Below are 15,906 nucleotides of genomic sequence, written 5' to 3' on the forward strand. Positions count from 1 at the left end.
CCTTAATGAAACTATATTGATAGCATTCTGTTGGCTAGTTGATACCCATATGTGTTGTCATCCTTTATGTCGACATAAATAAACTGTCTAATATTCACTTATGGACCAATGGATTTTTAAATAAAATTATCTATTTAAACTATCTGTCAACTGTTGTACCAATTCTCATGCAAAACAAGAGAAATGGGTGATTAACTTCCATGATTCATCCATACTTTTTTTATATGAAAATAATGTTCCTTTTTACTCTCTTATCTCTGTTCTGTGATTTTATTTTTATAAGTTCCCCATTTATCTGCTTTTGAGGTCTTTCATCCAAATTTCAATAAAACTATCTGAAATAAAACAAAGATCAAATCAAATCAAAACAAACAAAATACTTTTTTTTAAATTTGTGGGGGATACTGAGGATCAAATTCAGGGCTTCATCAACACTATGCAAGCACTTTACCTCTGGGACATATTCCCTGTCCAACAAAAAATTTTTGTATCACAGTTTGAATTTTATATGAAATATTAATTTTTACACCATTATTTTTTCTTTACATCTAAATGTAGGCATTTTTAAGTATGTGAACTAGAATTTGTGTGTTAAATTTGTGTATGTGTATATATGTGTGTCTGAAGATAACTTATTTCATATTAATATATGTACATTTTAATTTCACATGTTCTTGCTATGAAAATTTAAAAGATAAAGCAAAGTATAAATGAGAGATTAAAGTCACACAATCCCACCGTTGAGAGATAATCCTGCTTACAGTTTGTTATTTTACAGTTTGTTATTATATATCTCTCTGTCCTTTAAAAAATATTTTAGTTATTTTTCTCTTATTTTTTATTCAAAACTTAAAATTCTACATGCAGCCAAACCTGTCTATGCTTTTTGTCATCAGGAGAGTGAAGAAAAATAGAGAAAAAATCCTGGAGTATTTCTTTGGCTTCTCTTGTCACAAAGGGAGGAATATGAGAGAAAGCCAGCGGCAAAGGAAACTGAGGAGTGGATGGAGGGAGGAGGATAGGAAGGAAAATATATTATCTTGGAAGCCAAATGAAGAAAACATTTCAAAAATACATTGAATGCTGTGTTAAATGTGCCCCAATTCACATAAGGGTAATATGGACCTTATTAAAACCCCATTCCTTTGGTCAAGTGACAAATGTCACTAAATATTACTCTCCTCTGCAATTTTAGAGTTTTTGTATTCTTTTTTTATAGAACTTCATTCCTTTATTATTTAGCAATAATGCAGCTTGAGGGGATATACATATAAAGAGAGATGCATACATACGCATACGTGATATATATGATGACATATGGTACCTGCTATTGAGGAATCTTCAGCCAGATAATGATTTTACTATTAATTCAATGACTTTTATTAATGAGTTGTATCATGAGAAGTCCAGGTGATGATAACATAGTAACTCCTTAAAATGAAATTTCAAATATTTCCAGTGTTTTAGTCTCAAAAAAGGCAAGTGTCCTTTGGAATTGAAATTCAAATTTGTAACATGGATTAGAAAGAAGTTAAGATACTACACATTAATATTGCAAAGAAAAATTCTCTAAAATAATTTTCTGGGATTCAACATCAAGTGGTTGTTTTTAGCTTTTAATTAAACCTTAATGTGATTGTGACAATTTGATAGATTCAGACAATTTTCAACCCTCCCACGGTGATTCATCATTCTACCCTTTTGACAGTGACTTCTTCCCACACAGAATTTAAGGCATAGGGGCATCAGTTGAACAAATAAAATTGATATCACATAGGCTTCGATTTCATGATTAAATGCATTTAAAAGAAGTATTAATGGCTTTGAAATAATAAAGAAGTGAAAAATAATTTTATTATGAAGAACAAGAGATCACAATATTTCAATCATGTCTTTGGGAAAAGCACAGCAAAGAGAAGACAGCAAATAAGGGAAAATGACAGAGAAGAGAAACAAAAGAAACCTTACTAAGAGAATTTTTAATGCCTTGTATAGAAATCTCTACCCCACCTTTGCTCTGGTCTTTTTTTTTTTTCTAACCAGTTACCCTTCAGCATCTTTAGAATTCTGTAGAAAGGCAGATAAAATTGTCATCCATTTTCCAACCCATATTAGAATACCCCTAAGTCTAGGTAGGGAGAAAAATAGAGAACTTTGTTGCACATTGCTTAAAAAGCCACCCCACCAGTCTTCAGACTTTAAGATACAAGTGACAGACATGGTAGTGTGTGTAGGCTCAAAAGTTTTATAATGTCATTTCATTTCTTCCTGGAAAGACATGCAAACAATTGTCATGATTTTCCTGCCTATTTTGAAAGGTAAGTTTCTATATTTAATACCATTGTTTTCATACTGAAAGCAAACAAATATATACAAGCCATATGTAAGAATTTCTACATTCAGTTTAGCTTTATGATGAAAATATTGTGAGAGTCACTCCAATTTGTTTTTTCAATCTTCCCTTGAAATCTGTTTTAGCATTGTACAGAACATTATTATTATAGGGGAGATACTCCCCAAATAAACTAAAATATTAGCCCAGTATATTACCACAACATGTAGAGATGACTGCCTTAAAGATTTTGTGCTCTCAATTCCAGATGACTTAATGATCTATTTGAGGGCAAAATTGTAACAGTTTTAAGTAATTACAAATTCAGAGCCCTGGACTATGCTCTGAATTTGTAATTAATTTAAAACATGTATTGTGTTTATTTTTCCTCCCTAACTCTCTCAATCTATGGCTGGGTGACTCAAAATGGTCATTTGTCTTGTATGGATTACATATTAATTTTGCCTTTATTCTTTTCTCTCCTGTGTAACAGTGGAAACCTACTTCCTGAGCTTTTCCATTAAGTGGTGCCAAAAAGTATCAGAACCTCACTGACTATAACAGATTTTTAAAAATTAATCTATTTGGAGTGTTACTATGGAGACGGGCAGATACGGCCTTGTAATATTACTAAAGACAAGCTAATCACTGCTCTCAGTCATGTACTTGGAAAAGCTCTAGAGGTTAGTGGGCTAAGAAAAGAGCTATTGAATCCCAGGGAATGGGAATATCTAAATGTGTTAGATAGTGGGGACTGTAGTTTCTTTACCTAGAAAGGCATTACATTCATCGTATGACAAGGTATTGATCATATTTTATGTTGCTTTCAAATTCCTTCTCTCTCTCCCTCTCTCATTTTTGTCCTTAATCCATGGCCCACTAACATCAGTCCCTGTGTAAGGTCCCCTTATTTGACTCATTTGTTCCCTTTTATTTCTGTTTCTCCATCTCATCTAACTATCTACCATAAGTATGTAGAAATAATATGTCTGGGTTTTATGACATAGTTATTCTTAATGCGATCTACTGCAGCAGATGGGGTGCAAAGTTTATATCAGAACTGAATTTCTTCAGATAATCCAATAGCCAAATACTATGTATTCTTATTACACATGTGCTTGATTTTATATATGTGCTTTAGATCATTGCCATAGCCCACCTATGAAAGTAGACTGCAGGTGTTCTGCAACCCCCAGCTCCCGCCCCTGCCCCCAGTTGTTCTGATTGCACCATTACCCCAGGGCTCTGTGAAAAGAAAGAACTTGTTAAGCTTTCCATGGTCTGGATCTTTCCTGGCCCTCCTCTTCCAACAGAAATGTAGCTACTCTCTGTAGGATCTTTTTTTCTTTTCCAGATAAATAGCAAGTAACTCAATGAGTTAGTGCATGCTGGTGTGTTCAAAGCCATCCATCTGTTCCATGTCTGCTTGCTTTGCTGGAGATGAGTGCCCAGAGTTCCTATTACCCTGTGAGACTGGTTGATGGAGCTGCAAGTCCCGGGCGTGGGGTGAGCCTTGAGCTGTATATCTGGCTGCCACATGGGGGTGCTCTTTCCTAGTCTACCACATCTTCACTTTAGGCTGAACTGTGAAAATCATAGGTGCATCTAAAATCACCAGAGGCTCTGAAGCCTTCTTACATGGGTATCTATTCCATTTTTATAACAACAATTTTAATATATAACACACAATAACAATAGATAGAGAATAATATTGAGGCCCTACTGTCTCTCAGAGGTTTTACCAATATTCTTTCTACCTCTCACAAACAACTTTTATAAGGTAGGTGATATTACCTCAATATAAGATGAAAGCACCATACTAAGATTATTAGAAAAATTGGTAAACTATGAATTAAATCTATAGTTTAATAGCTTTGTAGCCAGTGTTAGTGTCTTAGTTTTAATAAATGAAATAGAAATTTTTGACAAATTTTATGGTTTTATAACATCTTAAGTTTATAGCAAGCTGGGCAAAGGGTATACAAGAAATTCACACCATTTTCTAAACACATCTATAAATCTAAAATTGCTTCAAAATTAAAGGTATTTTAAAATTCATGTTAAGAGACTTGTTCAGGTTAGTATTGCACTGTAACTTGAAACACAGCAATAGAAATATCACCCTTAAAGGCAGATAAAAAGAGGACTCCTAGTTTAGAAGAAATGAGATCAATCATCTTCTGCTACTGGCAAATGAAGGGGGTGGGAAGAACCTAGCTTGAAAAACAGACTACGGGAGGCACTGGGCGCATGGGGGTCAGAGAAAGGAGGGAAGAAGCAGAAGCAAGGAAGGCGTTTGGAGATGGATTTGGGAGGGCAAGACTCCTGTTTGAATTCCTATTGGCATTTTACGCTGCTGATTTAACTACTTTCCCATGGGAGCAGATTTGGAAGTTTCATCAAAAGCACTGGAAAAACATTCAGTTAATGCGACCTATAAAAACAATTTTTATATGCTTTTCTTTCCCAAAATAATTATCTAATTTCCCCTCAAGAATTGGTGAGGGGTGAGAGTGCATCCAATTAATATCTTCCTATAGTGATTGAGGGAGATTGGAGTAAGTTTTAACCCTTAAATCAGGCCAGGAACAGTAGGGGATGTACCAGAGCAGTTCTCATTAGGTTCCCAGGGCTTATAGACTATTTAAAATTTGAAAGAACTAAGTGTGAAATACACCCACCACTGAGAGTGAGCACTGAAAGAATATTAAAAATAGAATTTATAAGGTACAACTTCCTAATCTGTTAAAACTTGGTATATCACCAAACTGAAATTTAAGAAGAAAATAGCATGTTGACATTGATGGTACCCCCACACACACAGAAAAAAAAATATACTAGCATTACAGAATTTTAAATTGAATATACTCTAAGTAATAGCCACAATATGAAGCTTGTCATATTGTTTTTCCAAATATTAGGGTGTCATAGATAATTGTTTTTTATTTTGATAAATAAAAAACATAAGTTTTACCCTTCTAATGTGTTTTAAGTGTATAACAGATTTGTTAATGATGTGCACATGTTTTGCAACAGATCTGTAGAATGTTTTTATTTTGTGTGACTAAAATTCTGTACCCCTTAAACAAAAACTCCATATCTCCTGCCTCAACCTGGCAACCACCATTCTATCTTCTGTTTCTGTGAGCTTGATTACTTTAGATAACTCATAAATGGAATCATGCAATATTTGTATTGTTGTGATCAACCTTTTAACTTAACAAAATGTTCTCAAAGTTCATCTGTGCTGTGCACTGGTGAGGATAGCCTTCTCTGTTAAAGGTTGAATAATATTTCATTATGGTATACACAACATTTTCTTTATCTTCTCATCCATCAATAGACTTTTACCTTGCTTCTCTCTCTCTTGGCTGTTGTGAGTAATGAATGAACACAAGTGTGCAAATATCTCTTAGAGATACTGTTTATAATTTTTTATTCTATACATGGGAGGGGAATTGCTGGATCATTAAGTAGTTCTGTTTTTAATTTTTGAGGAACCACCATGCTGTTTAGTCGTTCCATGGTTCCACCATTGTACAGTTGCACCAAGAGTGTTCAAGCATTCCTGTTTCTCCACATCTTTGCCAGCACTTGTTATAGTCTATTTTCTTAAAAAACAAACAAACATTTTTACCTTCATTTTATTTATTTTTATGTGGTTCTGTGGATTGAACCCAGTGCTTCACATGTGCTAGACAAGCACTCTCCCACTGAACCACAACCCCAGCACATATTCTATTTTCTCGGCAGTGGCCATCTTACTGGGTGTGGAGTGACCTTCATTATGGTTTTGATTTGCATTTCCTTGATGATTAATGATGTCAGACATCTCTTTGTATGTTTGCTGGCCATTCATGCCATTCTTTGGAGAAATGTCTACTTAAATTCTTTGCCCTTTTTTAATCAGGTTTTTTGTTACTGAGCAATATTGTGTTTTGCAACTATTCTGGATATTAATTGCTTATTCAAAACATTGGCTGCAAACATTTTCTGCCATTCAGTACAATGCATTCCACTGTTGATTCTTTTGCTTAGCTGAAGTTTTCAAATTTCATGTGCTACAATTTTTATTGCTTTTGTTGACAATCTAATATCATGAAACACATTTTTCTGTCCTTTCTTTTAAGTGTTTTATAGTGTCAGGTCTTCCTCAGGTCTTTAATTCATTTTAATTTTTTATACACAGTGTAGTACATCTTCATTCATTTGCATGTACTACATGGAAATTTTTCCCAACACTGTTTGTTAAAGAGAATATTTCCCACCTTTGTTAGTTTTGACACACTTGCCAAAGATCACTCACCATATATGTGTGTGTTTATTTCTCACCCTTCTATTGCATTGGTCTATTTGCCTGTCTTTATGCCAGCACCATGCTGAATTGAATGCTGTGGCTTTGTCGTGTATTGTGAAATCAGGTAGTGTGATACCTCTGACTTTGTCCTTAAGTATTTTATTGTTGTTGTTTTGCTTTTTATTTTGTTTTTACTATTCTGGTCCTTTATAATTCCATATGAATTTTAAGATTTATTTGTCTATTTCTGCCTTTAATGCCACGGGAATTTTGTAGTGATTGCATTGAATCTGTAGACTGCTTTGGGTAGTATGATTTTAACAATATTAAGTCTTCTAATGTATGAACAAGTCTTTCCATTTATTCATGTCTTTAACTTATGTCTTAATTTCTTTTAGCAAAGTTTTGTAGTTTTTCAGCACATGAGTCTTTCCCCTTCTTGGTGAAATCTATTTTTAAAAATTTTATTCCTTTTTTTTTAAAAAAAAAAACATTTTTAGTTGTAGAGATACACTACAACTTAATTTTGTTCATTTATTTTTTTGTGTGGTGCTGAGGATTGAACCTAGTGCCTCACACATGTGAGGCAAGCACTCTGCCACTGAGCCACAACCCCAGCCCAATAATTTTCTTCCTTTTAATGCTATGGAAAATGAGATTGTCTTCTTCAATTCCTTTTCAGGTTATTTATTGCTAGTGTATAGAAATGCAACTGTACCTGAGTACAGGTACTGGGTATTGTGCTTTAACTTTCTCACCACTGTCTCATCTCCTCCAGACACCAATCTTGTAATTTCACACTCCACATGAACAAAGAGGTTCAGAGATCATAAGTGCTTGCCCAGAGCTCAAAAGAAGTGGTGGACCCAGCCTTAAAATGTGTTTGGTGTTATTAAGCAAAAAATAAATGAAGAATTTATACCAAAATTTATACATACCATATCATAATTATTTTTCCTATAATACTTATTAGACATTGGAATAAACTGAAAAAACAGCAATTTTTTTATTCTATATTAGATTTTGAATTTTTCTTTCATAGATTCATCCATTCCTGCAAATTAACTTTGCCTCATCTCACAAAAACACTAAGATTTATGCAAAAAAGTGTTAAAATGTAAAAATAATTTTATTCTTGAAACTTAAAAAATATCACCAGGATATATCTAGGTGTTGCTTTCTTGCTCAAAACTTGGGGGCATAGAAGAGGAAGCTACTCTGGTTAACTGTTGCAGAGTTTGATCAGTTCCGTGGATTTGGGACTAGGTATATTTTGCCTGTCCTCAATAAAAGTTTTTCAAATGGACAAGCTAACCAGCAAAGCTGCTGCAGCCCCTTCTGATTAGTCTAGTATTCCTTACTCTAAGCAAATCATCCTAATGTTCCTCCCCAGCAACTGAGGAAAAAAGGACTATGATAGACATGAAGTAAAACTCTACTTTTGATATCATTCGATACTCTCTCCATGTCCATATTCCTAAAGGTTTGCGATAAATTATCTCAAATAATATCTCATCTGTGCTTATAAAGAGTATACCGATTTTAATGTGAGACCAAATAAAATCCAGTGATAGACATTAATAGCATATACCAAATATTTAATAAAAAGGCTAGCAAATTCAGAGTCTTTAATAAAACTTTAATAAATTTATGAGACAAGGAAACTGAAAGCACAATATTTCCTTAGGAACTGTTCTGTTTGGTTTTATCTTGTTTACAATATACAAGCTTTTTATAAGAATGCAGGGAGTATGAAATCTTCTAAGGCTATCTTGGTGTTTTCTCCATTAAGCCCCTTGTCTTAAAAAAATCTTGAATCTATATTAATCTTTGCAATTTTCTGAATACCTGTATAACATATTTTTCTCAAGTTTGTAGTAAGGTCACTGTTTCCAAGAGCTCTTCAATTCTGAAATAAAAGAAGTGTTTTTCCCAGCATTGAAACACAAAGGATCACCTAGACACAATGGGGTGAGCAGAACATATAAAAATCTCTCATGACAAATCTGAACTCTGCTTTTCCCAACCATAGGAGTCGTATTGGAAGAAGATTCCAAGCAATTTGGCAACTTGAAGCAAATATAGACTTTGATATTGCACCATTCTTCTTAGGAGTAAGCCATGTGATGTAGCAGGAAGGCAGATTTTAGTGCTGAATTTCTGATTATATTCCCCCCCCAAGGTTATTCCATGCATATCAGGCCTGAATGACACCTCAAAAAATAAATTAAAAAAGAAACAAAGAAATTTGGACTTAATAAGGCTGGATCATAACTGCATGTTCATGCATTTTTACCACACATCATACCTTCTTGTTTCTTCCTTGCTCTGATTGGAAGCATGTGCTTTCATTATTCATTTTGGGATAATAAGTAATTACTTAATAATGATTCAGTCAATTTACTTAGAACAAGAAATTCACCTAAGGACTCATGTCTTAGGGATGCTTTCAAAAAAAACAAAGTCCGTGTGCATTTTGCACCATTGAGTATTCCCAGAGTTTCTTAGAATTCTTGCAACTGATACTGGAAGCTTTGAAATAAAGCAGAAGGCAGAAGGTCTGTGGTTTGTGATCTTTCTCAAAGTAGATAAAAGTTGATGGTCATTGAATGCAAATAAACAACTCTGCCTCATTGAATTATTTCCTGTCACTAAAATGCTAATAGATCTCAAGGAATTGTGAGTCCCTTTTTCTATAATCCAGGAAAAATAAGAAATCTAAAGACTTATAATTTCAAGCACATATAATTTCTGATAAAGAACCGTAGTACTTCCAAGGCTCTCAACGTAAAAACACAAAAGGAGAAACGTCATCATTTTCCATAGCCTTTGGAAACTTTCCATAGGTTGGAAACTCTACTATCAGAGCTCATCCGTTCTCAGACATTTCTAGGTTTTTAATTCTTAGCCAATCTGAGATTGGGATGCCTCTTACAGTTGTTGCCTCGGTGATTTTGTTCCTGACTAACAACTGATGGCATCTTGATTTGGGTAAAATAATGTAAATGTTAGGGTGAAATAAAGAAAAAAGAAAGGAAAAGCTGATGGATACGGCTACTGGGTGTTTTGTCATCCCGTGTTTATTTTTGTAAATTAAGATAAAAGATAAATCAAAAGTTTCTAGCTTAAGTTAGGTAAAATCAGAGAGGAGAAGAAAGGAGCTAATACTTCTCTGACATCTGTAATTTCTAAAACCACTAAGAGCATTTTTATTAAAATTCATTTTATTAAAATTTATATTAAATTATATAATTAACATTAAATAATTTAATCTATATTAAATCTTATTTAAATTGACTTTATTAAAATGCAATAATTTAAATAAAATTTAATAAATTTTTAAATAAAATCATACTATAGTTAATATAAATTAATAAACAATATCAATAAAATAAATTTAAATCAAACAATACTATTAATAAATTTAAACAATATTACTTAACAAAATAAATTTAAATTACATTAATTCATATTAAATTATAATATGATTTATATTAAAAATTTATTAAATTTTATTTAAGTGAATTTTAATAAAAGTGTTCTTCATGGTTTTAGAAACTACAGGTGTCAGAGAGGTATGTGCTATGCAATCTGCTTCTTCTCTACTCTGATTTCACCTACTTAAGCTAGAAACTTTTGATTCATCTTTTACCTTAATTTACAAAAAGGTTGCAACTACTTGTTCTTTAAAGCTTTTCATCTTTCAAAAATTTATGTTATCTTCTTTCTCTCCCCAAATGTTTTTGATCAAATGTCTTTATAAGCATTATTTTGGAGCCCCAAAAGTATGTAAATAAAGAGTCCAGATATTGAATGATACATACTTACTAACTTTTCCATTGGCAATGGATCGTGTGATTCCACTTTGGGGTTGACTCATGAAAATACTCTTCCTTCTGGACATATTGAACATCTAGAAAACTGAATTAATGTGAAGTGACTTTTCTATAGAAGTGGAAATAAGTAACGTGGATAGGGGTCATAGTATTTGGATTCAAAGAATCTTAGAATTTATCCAAGAAACGTCAAGTTCAGGCTCTCCCCGTTCTAATTTTCTTTTACTTGTTGTACAAGGTTCTCTTTGATCAACTAAAAATTCACAACGTTTTGCAATATCATATTTGGTTTGCATATACTCTAAATCTGAGACATATATCCTTTTCTTAAGGGTTGGATCTTTCTTCTTCCTTGTTAATTAACTGCATCATTTTTATTTAATGCCATTAAATTGATCAAATATAATCATAAAAAAAAGAGGTTGGAGCTAATGGTTCACTAAAGCTGCTCTGTACATTTGCTCTCAAAAGTACATCAGAATTGAAGACTGGTGATGATTAGCTGCTACAGTGGAACAAAATTTTATAAAGAAAAACTGCTACAGCAAACAAAACAAATTTTTAAAAACTGTTATAACAAAAAAACACACAACAACGATAAAAATACCTATTAGCTATATACCTATATATGCCAGTGTTTTTCCTTTCTCTTTTTGTCTACAAATACATGAGTTCTTTTCCCAGAGGCCACTCTGTCAAAAAAGCACAAAGTGTTGATAAAGTCTTCTTTAGAGTGTTAAATCATCTCTGGATGAGATTGCCTTTGCTTTAGAAGGTGCTCTAGTACGACTGTGGCGCTGTTGTCCGGGGACACTGGCAATGGTGTGAAGGTGGGCATGAAATCTGCGATGGGTTTAAAAAGAGGATGCCCAGGTCCACCAAGACCAACTCCAGCTAGGTTACTAAGAGGCACAGCTGCCGAACGGGGAACCAAGAATGGATTCCCGTTGGTGCTTCGACCACCTCTGAAGTTGGCTGCCTCTTTAACACTTCCTGGTACCTTGCCACCTTGCTCTCTCCTTCCTGGGGAGTCTGGACAGTCCATGGCATGAGCAGAGAGTTTGGGTGGTGGAACAGAGGGATGAGATTCCATTTCTAGAAATTTGACAAAGAGTTCTGAAAAAGAACTTTTAAGCACAGGTTGTTGATTTGGTGTCATAGGTATGTTGGGGACACTTTTGGATGCCCCTCCAAGCCAACTACTCATCCACTTGGTGACACCACCAGAATCTTCACTCAACAACTGTTCCATTTCCTGCTTTGGAATGTCCAGGATGCTTCCCATTAACTGTAAGGCTTCTCGGCGTTTACCTTTGGGTGTATGGAAATAACCAATAAACAGATTTCTCATGAGGACTTTGTCCACTTTTCCTTCTAGGCTGTCTGCCAAAGTCGACAGTTTCTTTTGTGTCTTGTCCAACATTTCTTTTCCGAGCTCGTTTTGTCTTTTAAGTTCATGGATCTGTTGTTCCTTCCGATCTAACTCTTCTGTAAGTCTGGAAGCAGAATGCAACATAGCATTTGTTTCCTCCAAATGTTCCTGCAGTGATGATACTTGTCCTTCCAGTTTTTCTGCCTTGTTCTTCCATTCTGCTATCGACTGTTTTTCTTTTGCTAACTCAGCAGAATGCATTGCTTTCTCTTCCTCTTGGAAATGTTCTAGGACCCTTTGAAGGTTGGTTGATGACAGGGCATACTGCCTTACTCGTGCCTGGGAGAGGGAAAGCTCCAGTGCATTCTCATCCCTCTGTTGAGAGACCAACCTCAACTGTTCTTGCAGTGACTCTATCTGAATGCTAGCTTGATGACTTGCCTCAGAAGATGACACTAGCTTTACCTCCAAAAGCCTGACTTCCTTTCTCAGTTTAATCTCTTGGTCTTCTGCAGCCAAAATGTCCTGGGTGTAAGACTCTTCGGATTCCAAGAGATGGCTGCGTAGCCTTTCTAGCTCCCGGTTCAAGCGTAGTTCTTTGTCACGGAACTCTTGAACCTCCTGCTGGAGAGTACTGTTTTCCATCTGTACTTGTTTTAGTGCTACCATGACTTGGTCTCGTTCTTGCTGAAATATAACTGTCTTCTCCTGCATTTTCGCAACTGCATTTGAAAGCTGACTTTTTTCTTGTAGCAGTTGCTCAAAAGCAAGAGCTTTCTCCTTCATTGACTCACACTCCAGTTCTTTTTCTCCCAGCCTCACAGAGAACTTCGAGTTTGTCTCTTGGAGTTCTTTGGTTGCTATTCTCAATTTTTCATTTTCCCCTTTCAATTTAGAAAAGTCCACTTCGAAAATCAATATTCTGCCCTTTAGGTCTATTACTGTTTGCTTCAACAACTCCTTTTCGTTCCATAGGTCACATTGTTCACTTCCACTTTCTCTATTGAGGCTTTTTACGTTTGTTTCTTGAAAAAAATCAGAATTCTCTGTTTGAGCATCGAGTCTTTCTCCAGGCACCTGGGATTTTATTTGTTCAATCGTTTTCTGCAAGTTCTTAATTTCCTCCTCTTTTTCTAAAAGTAACTGGATATGCGCAGCATTCAGCTGCTCATATTGGTGTTTCAGGTCATCCATTTCCTTCTTCTGCTCCTGTAAAGACTGAAGGAGTCGCATTTTACGCTTGTTTTGATTTGTAATTATCTTTTGATGGTGTTTAATTTCATCTTCCAGATGATTTTTGACTATTTTCAGTTGAGATACCTCCGATTCTACTTCTGGGATACCATCAAGGGTTTTAGGCTCAGCCACAGGTACAGCTCGATTCTGCTGTTCCTTAAGGCTCTCCAGTTCTTCTTGCAGATGGTTGTTTTCTGCTGTCATGGAGCCAAGACTTCTGTCTTTTTCTTCTATGGTTTGCCTTAAAGTTTCATTTTCTCTTAAGGCCTGAGAACACTCATCTAAATCCTTTTGTAGTTTTGAACATTTTTCTTCGAGGTTTTCAATAAAAACTTTTTTCTCCTTTATAAATTGTATCAATTGCTTCTGTTCTTCCACATGAGGTTCCAAAATTTCCTCAGTTTCTTTTGGATCAGTAGTCATTGGTTCAATATTCTTTTTGAGTCCTGCTATTTCAAAGTCCTTCTCTTGCTTGAGTTGAACTACACAATCAGGTTTCAGCTGTAAGGCAGAGGTATTCAAATGACATGCATTGGAGAGTTGCTGAATAGTCTGCCTGTGATTCTTTGCTTCTTCCAACAGTCTTTTTTCTGCCTGGTGCAGTTCTGCTTCTATCTCTTCTTTGTCTCTTTTAGAGTCTCCTTGACAGTGTCTTTTTCTTGAGACACTTGATTGTTAGCAGCAATGGCTGCTTCCAACTTAAGTCTTACATCTTTACATGGTAAAATCAACATTTCATTCTCCCTTTTGAGATCAATAGCAACTTTCTTTAAATTTTCATTGAGCTCCTCTACTTCTGAAAGATTTTGCCTTAAGTTGCTACCTTCAGCTTCCCGTTCTTGAAGCAAGTCATCCTTCACATTACTGCTAGAGTCTTCATTCAGAGAACTTCGGCACTTACTCTGACATCCAGACAGCTCACCTTCAGTTTTTCTAATATGTTCCTTAAGCTCAAGGTTTTCCTGCTGCAGGGTTAAGCTACTTTGTTGTGACTTATTTAGCTGATCTACTAAATCTTCTACTTTATCTTCAAGCTTCTGCTTGGTTAAATGCAAATCACTGAGGCTCTGTGCACTCTGAGTTAACTTCTCCTTCTGCACATGCAACTCTTTGGATAGGTTCATTTTATCATCCTCAAGTTGATGAACTCTCTTTTTTTCATCCTCTAGATCTTGTTTCAATTTCTGGATGACAAGGTCTCCTTCTTTTTCTTGTTTTGATAGCTCATCTTTTATCAAAATCATGTGCTTTGTAGCTTCCTCATTCTGATGGTCCAGTTCTTCTAACTCAGCTATCAGCATTTTCTTTTCATGGATACTCTGATTCAGTTCTTCCTCCTTGGCCTTCAAGTGAAGTTTTAAGTCATGTAATTGGACATTCACATTCATGTCTGTGGAAGCTGTGTTTTTAACGACTTGAGAGTCACAGCTCAGTTTTGACAGTGTTATCTGAAGTTCTTCCTTTTCTTGACTCAATGATGACTTCTCTTTTTCTAAAGCTTCCACATGCATTTTAAGTTTCAGATTGTCTTCAGCAAGACTCTGATCCTGGTTGAAATCATGTAGTCTCATTATTTCCTTTTCAGCATCAGACAGGGCTCGTTGTAGCCTCAACACTTCTTCCATTGATGAAGAATTTTGTGGAAGGACTGTTCCCTTTTCTGCCACAGTAGCACTCTGCTCCCAAACTGACACTTCAGGCTGATGATCATCTATGTCTGGACTTGGGTTTCGTTCAAGAGTCTTGATAGTATTTTGCAGTTTGAAGATTTCACTGGGCTCAGAATTCTGTGTTCCCTGAGCCTCAGCAATAGGCCTCGAATGGCCAACTTTCGATTCAAGTCCCGAAACTTCAATTGACAATTCGTTTGTTTCTTGGAAAGACAAAATTAGGTTACTAAAGTCCATGTCATCATCAGAAAAGGCTGAAAAATCACTACTGATCTGGGAACCCAATGGAGCCAGTGCAGTGGTTGTTGGTACACCACAAGCTCCTGAACCTACCCATTGAGCATCTGCCTGGAGGTTGAACACTTGATCTTGCAGTGCCATCTGTCTACCTTTCAGATGGCTGATCTCTACCTCCTCCTGTTGCAGTTGATTTCCGTCACTTGGACACTGAGGATTTACTTGCAGCTCTGATGCTTCATGGTTTTCCTCCAGATCAGTACAATACTTTTGAGGTCTCTCATTCTCCGATCTTAGTGGAGAATTACTAGCTTCCACTTCCTTTCTCCCACCATCAGGTAAACCTGCTGCTGTGTCTCCTGTGTCATCCGCAAGCATTCCCCTGGTGAAGCTGGATATGTGGTCGGTTAGGGAAGGCAAGCTGCTTCCCACCTGCCCCAAGAAGTTGCCCAAGCCTGAGCCCAGGCCTCCAAACCAGGAGGACATCTCCACCACTTTAGTGAGCCAGCAGACCAGCTCTGAAAACCGCGTCTAGCACCATCCCCGCTTCTCTCCTCACAACGTCCTCAAGCGTTGCTGGGGTCCATTATGACTCCAGCAAGAGCTCAGAATTCTGAGAATCGCGGGGCTCCGCCAACACCAACCGTCTTGCTCTGCAGGTAAAAGCAGAGGCCTGTCGTGGTCTTTGACCAGGGACTGGCAGCCAGTGGCACAGTCACCCCTCACGCCCTACCCCCAGGGGCCTCTGCTTCTTCCCTGGACTTTCCTGTCAGCTATTGGCCCCCAGGATTGGGGAGGGCTGGCTGGGAGGAGCTAGAGATACAGGAAAGTGTTCTAGTCTGAGTCCAAAGGCAGTGTGCTCCGGAACCACCAAGAATCAATGTTGTAGAGGCAATCCGAAGGTGGTTCACTGGAGAGCTCCCTCT

General features: G+C 36.2%; 1 pseudogene; it reads right to left on the reverse strand.

Annotated features, from left to right (window-relative positions):
• Positions 1-10,892: 10,892 nt before the first annotated feature.
• LOC144365616 (thyroid receptor-interacting protein 11 pseudogene) lies at positions 10,893-15,466 on the reverse strand (annotated as a pseudogene).
• Between the last annotated feature and the right edge of the window lie 440 nt (positions 15,467-15,906).

Source organism: Ictidomys tridecemlineatus, chromosome 7 (assembly GCF_052094955.1).
Source record: "Ictidomys tridecemlineatus isolate mIctTri1 chromosome 7, mIctTri1.hap1, whole genome shotgun sequence".
Taxonomy (NCBI): Eukaryota; Metazoa; Chordata; class Mammalia; order Rodentia; family Sciuridae; genus Ictidomys; species Ictidomys tridecemlineatus.